Source organism: Callorhinchus milii, unplaced genomic scaffold, assembly GCF_018977255.1.
Source record: "Callorhinchus milii isolate IMCB2004 unplaced genomic scaffold, IMCB_Cmil_1.0 Scaffold21, whole genome shotgun sequence".
NCBI lineage: Eukaryota > Metazoa > Chordata > Chondrichthyes > Chimaeriformes > Callorhinchidae > Callorhinchus > Callorhinchus milii.
Window position 1 is genome coordinate 2,177,141 of NW_024704762.1, and position 5,838 is coordinate 2,182,978.

At 46.2% G+C, this 5,838-nt stretch overlaps 1 non-coding gene across 1 annotated transcript; it reads right to left on the bottom strand.

Annotated features, from left to right (window-relative positions):
* Positions 1-2,136: 2,136 nt before the first annotated feature.
* On the bottom strand, positions 2,137-2,209 carry trnam-cau. The gene has a single exon. It is a non-coding gene; the product is annotated as a tRNA-Met (tRNA).
* Positions 2,210-5,838: the final 3,629 nt, after the last annotated feature.

A 5,838-nucleotide genomic window follows, 5' to 3' on the forward strand; every position in this document is an offset into this window, starting at 1 on the left:
CATGCCTGATAATAATCCCTCAAGGAAATAAATAAAATAACAATTTGGTCACTCAATTCATGACTGATTGTGGGTCACTGCTGAGCGCAATTGGCTGCCACGTTTCACCTGCAAACATACAGTCAATTCACTTTACAGTGTTTCCTGTGAAGCACTTCGAGACGTCTCAAAGATGTGAAAAGCGCTATATCAAATGCAAGGATTATTATTTTACGTTAAAAGGTCTGACCTCAGCACTACCACATTAGAGCAGTAGGAATAATAATAACACTTGCATTTGATATTGCCTTGTCACGTTGTTGAGATATCTCAAAGCGCTTCACAGGATATATTGTAGAGTGGATTTGAATGTGTACGTGTGGGCAAAACATGGCTGCCAATTGTGCACAGCAATAGCTCACAAGTAGTCGTGAGAGCAGGGAGAGATAGCCGACAAGGGAACCTGACACGTCAAACCTCATGTCATCATATAGGCAGGAAATAGGATTTGGCCCTTGATAATAATATCAATATTGACATAGTGCCTTTCATGTCGGGGGGATACCTTAAAGCGTTCGGGGAGTGACTGTGCATTTTCTGGGCAAACACCGCAGACAATTTGAGTGCTGCAGTGTCCCATAAACAGCCATGAAGTGAGTGACCAATTTTATCTGGGGGGATTGTTGACCAGGACACCGAGAGAGAGAAACTCCCTCCTCTTTTCGAACTGTACCAGAAGGGTTTTAGTGACCACTTGAACAGGCAGCCGGGACCTTGGTTTAAGGTCTCATCTGAAGGACGGCACCTCCGACAATGCAGTGCTTCCCCCAGCACTGCTTTGTAATGTCAACTAGACTATATGTGTTCATATTGTCTATAGGTACTATATGACATGGGGCTCGAACCAATAACTTTCTGACTCAAGAATGCTACCAACTAAGCTAGGCTGAGACAAGTGGTTCATTGGTCACTTGAAGTCTGCCAGTCTTTCCGATGTCTGGTTCTTTGCCTTCCTTCCTTGACCTTCACTGATGGACGTTCGCTCCTTGCCCTTTGCTCCTTGACCCTGGCCTCCTACTCGCCGCAACCTCAAATAATAATAATCCTTGCTTTTGATATAGCGTCTGATCACAACTTTGAGACGTCTCAAAGTGCTTCAAAGAATACACTGTATATTTTGTGGGCGAAACGTGGCAGCCAATTGCGCACAGCAGTGTCCCACAAACAGCCGTGGATTGAGTGACCACATTTTTTTTATTTTAGATTTTTTTGAGAGAGATTATTACTCCCAGAAAACCGATCCGCCAATCGACTATCAACTGGGTTTTACTTACTACTAGGTAAATAGAGGCGAGTGGCGTAAGGAAACTTGCCTAAGGTTTCACCCTGCCCAGGAATCGAACCCAGGTCCTCTCGCTTGCGAGGCAAGTGCTCTAACCAATACCCTACAGGACTCCACCAACTCCATGTTTAATTAATTAAACTGCCTTCACTGCCAGGGCAGAGATATTCCTGCTCTGGGCTCAGGTCTATCCAGACAATGCAAAGCTGAGAATGACAGAGCTTCTGTGGAGACAACCTCTTGCCTCAAATGCAAATCGTTTTCCACGATCATGAGCAGGGGGGAGAACTAAACACCATGGCAACCCCGAATAAGATGATAGGCTGGGAAGAGCAATAGGCTGGAGCTCAGAAAATTCAGTCGGCAAAGAAAATACAAGCATGAGAGAACTTGCAACACAAGTTGAGGTCTATTTGAAGATCAGTGNTTTTTTTCCCTCCCAAAAAATACAAAAAAGGAACAAATGGGTAGTATTGTTCGATAGAAGGCAAGGCAAGGCGCCTCTGGACCTTTGAGAAGCTGGTTTCCATGGTTTCATCTCACAGCTCCAATCGGAACTGATGCTCCAACACATTTGATGGCCTCTTGTCTCATCGCAGCTGTTGCTGGGGACTGAGCGGGCCTTATAGGATATAACGCCTTATCACGTTGTTCAGACATTTCAAAGCGCTTCACAGGATAACCTGTAAAGTGAATTGACCGTGTATTTTTGTGGGTGAAACGCTGCGGCCAATTGCGCACAGCAGTGTCCCACAAACAGTCATAGAGTGAGTGAAGGGATTATTACCCCCTGGAAAGGAAACTTGCCTAAGGTTTCGCCCTGCCGGGAATCGAACCTGGGTCCTCTCGCTTATGAGGCGAGTGCTCTAACCACAGAACTACAGGACTCCACATAGCCAACAACAGTAACAACAACGGACGGCGTTTTTGAGCGCTTTAAGCCATTTGTGGATTTGAACCCTTCCCCGAGGAGAAAGGAACAAGGAATCGTGAAGCACTTCGAGGAAAGAAAACTGGCGGGGGTTAACTTGCCACGGAGAGAGAGAGACACGTGTGAGAGAGAGCCATGATGTATGCGGTGTATAACTAATTTGAGATGAAGACATTTTTAATCTCGTATTAAAAAAAAGATTGAGCTGCTTGTAAAATTAAATTTGTAAGCAGCTCCCTTCACGATTAAGCTGACTTGAAATGAACAAAAAAATGCTTTGCGAGGCTGCCTGTGGTGAATTGCAAAATAGTTCCTTTTCAACATCAAAGCCAATGCAAAATCGCATTATGCATTCCAGGCAAACACACCTGACACCCAGCGAGCCGGGACTGTGATAGGGAGCCACGGACAACACGCAACCTCTGGTTGTCAGTGGGAACAGCCATCAGCACATGGAGCCTTGGAATAAAAGGCATAAAATACACATTGTGCCGAGGATTAAGTGAAACCTGGAGATAAGTGAGAAAATGACTCTTAAGCCGCAAGCTGTTTGCAGCGTCTTTTTATTCCCACCCCCATTCCCCCTCCTCCCCCCTCCTCCTCCCACCCCCCACCACCTCCTTCCCCGAGTTGTTTCATTTAAAGGAGAAAGAGGTTTGGTTCAAAGTCTTATCTGCCTCGCAAGTATTTATCGCTGTGGCGGAAGCTGTTTTGGCTGAGAGCGTTCAGGTAGAGAGATTAACCACCACCCCCTCCCCCCGCCCCCCACACACACGCACACACACACACAGAAATGGCCTGATCGGGTGGGGCGGATGACTCGAAAAATAATTGAAAGTTTTAATCATTCATAATCGGTCCCCAAACAAACGCCAGGGGGTTGCCCAAACTAGAGGGTTTTACTGATTCCTCTCTCAACGTCGCCAAGTCTGAATGTACATGTGGGTCTGTAATCCCACCCATGTGTGGCGTGTGTTTAAACCGTCGTTGCTAATGAGTTTATACGTGGCTGAAACAGAGCAGAGCAAATGAAAGTGGGGAAGTGGGGAGTGGACAAACATCTTTAAGGCTTGATGAACCAGCCATCAGCCTGGCTCATTAGCTGGACTTGCAGACGAGTCACTGGGAGCAGAGAATCCTGTTAAACCTGCAAACCAAAGCCTAATGGGTAGGGTGGTCCTCGCTGGATAACCCAAATAGTGGGAATTTTATAACGTGGGATTTGAACCCACAATTTTGATTTAGAGTTGTGAGCGCTATCATTGGGCCAGGCTGATACACATAATAATCCTTGCCTTTAACGAGGAGCCTTAGAACCTCATTAAGACATCTCAAAGCGCTTCACGGGATTTATTGTTAATTTTATGCGTATTTTGTGGGCGAAACCTGGCAGCCAGTTAGTTGCACACGGTAATGTCCCACAACCATTCACAAGCGCGATCAATGACTAGGACACCATAAGAAACTAAGACCTTGGGATCTTTAACATCCACGAGAATGGAGAGGGAGAGAGAAAGAGAGACACACACACACACACATTTATTGGAACATCAGCTTAGACTGAGCTGAAAGCCCTATGAGTGAAGGGCCGATCCGTAGCATGTATTACATATTTAGGCGAGAATGGAAAGGGCTGAGTACAGCTTTCACTCTGATTATCCTACACCTGGGAAGCCAACTGACCGGGCCTTAACTGTGTTGTGGATAATTTACCTATTGCGATTCAGGGTAAAATCTCTCCTCACTTGACCTGGGCACTGGTGTAGGCTCTGCAGAGTCACATTCAACCGCAGAACAGAAAAATATTTGCAAAACATTGCACTTTGTGCAATGGTAAAATCAGAGGGTTGAGACACCGACTTAACATCTCCCCTCCAACATGTAGCATTGCAGGGAGCTTGACGGTAAAAACCCACGACAACTGCTTCTAGTCGTCGTTATGGCTAGAGGGACCTCAGTTCCCCCCACCCGCAGTCTATCAAGATGGCCGCCTCCCCTCCTTCCTCTCCACCACTAAACTCCATACCAGCTTCAAATATGCCAACTCTCATCATCCTCGCTGTGTAGCCCTCAACACTGTGTAGAGTCACCTCAGCACTTGACTTCTCCTGCTCCTCAACCAGCCCCTCCCCAGCTTGGTTGCTTAACGTCACATCTAAAGGACGACACCTCCAACGATGCAAACCCACCCCCCTGCCCACCCACCCTCTCACCCACTCACTGGAGCGTCAGCCTAGACTGTGAGATCAAAGTCCCGATGTGGGGTTTGAATCCACAGTTTTCTGACCCAGAGGCCAAAGCTCTACCGACTGAGCCGGGCTGGCACAATGTGCCGAAAAGGCTTCCATCTGTCCCTTAAAGGTTTATATATCAGCCTGAAGACAAACGGAAATAAGACGTCAAGTGAACATATCTTGAATCCCAGCAAATCTACATCTTCCGAAGGAAATCTGGTAGGGGGTCAAGCTGGTCTTACTCAGTCTCTTTCCCTCTCTGTAACCAGAGGTGTTTGAGCCCAAATGCAATTTCTGTCACTCACATCAACAACTAAAGTGGGGTCGGAAATATCATCCGTCCTCTACGTGAAGGAAGTGCGTGAAGGGAATCATTCTGAAGCACAGTGCAGGCTACTCACTGAACAAACATAAGTTATACTGTAGATTGATCTGAATTCCGCACAAGGCTTCAGGAAGCACGGACTGTATTGCCCACAGAAACCATTATCTTTCACGTCTGTAAGTGAGCAACGATGCGCTGAAACATTTCTCGTATTTGCCTCTTCACTCACCCGAGCTCATCTTCCCCAACTGCCTCTCCTCACCTCTTCTCCAGGATAGTTTCCATTATCCCTGATGATTCCCACTATCCTGGATAATCGTGGGATCCTATTGCTTATTGGTTCGCGCGCTCGCCTCACAAGCGAGAGAGGACCTGGGTTCGATTCCCAGGCAGGGCAAAACTTTAGGCAAGATTCCTCACTCCTCTGGTTACTTAGCAGTAAGTTGTTGGAACCCAATCGCATTCCCTTCAAACAAAAATAATAATTTGGTCGTTATGTTGAATTGCTATGTATTTTACCTATAACGGAAAATGACTGAATATTTGTACTGTTGTACACTTAAATGAAATTTGGCTGCTGATTGTACTCTTGTGACTTTTATGATGCTGTCTTTTCCTTTCTTATGTCCTCGCTTTTGTACTTATGTAACTTGTTTATCTGTTAGAAATGACTCGTGTCTGCCTTTCCTTTTCTAATGGCCTTGCTCAGTCTGGTATAGTTGTATGGGGAAAAGGGTACAGTACGTGACAGATAATGATAATCCTTGCATTTAATCCTCGCATTTGCATTAGCGCCTTATCACACCGTTGAGACGTCTCAAAGCGCTTCACAGAATATATTGTAAAGTGTAGTGACTGTGTGTTTTGTGGGCAAAATGCGGCAGCCAATTGCGCACAGCGGTGTCCCACAAACAGTCGTGGAATTGAGCGACCAAATTTTTTTATTAGGGGATTATTACCCACGGAAAGCGATCCGCCAATCGACTAATAACCGGGCTCCTGCTTACTGCTGGGCGAACAGAGGCGT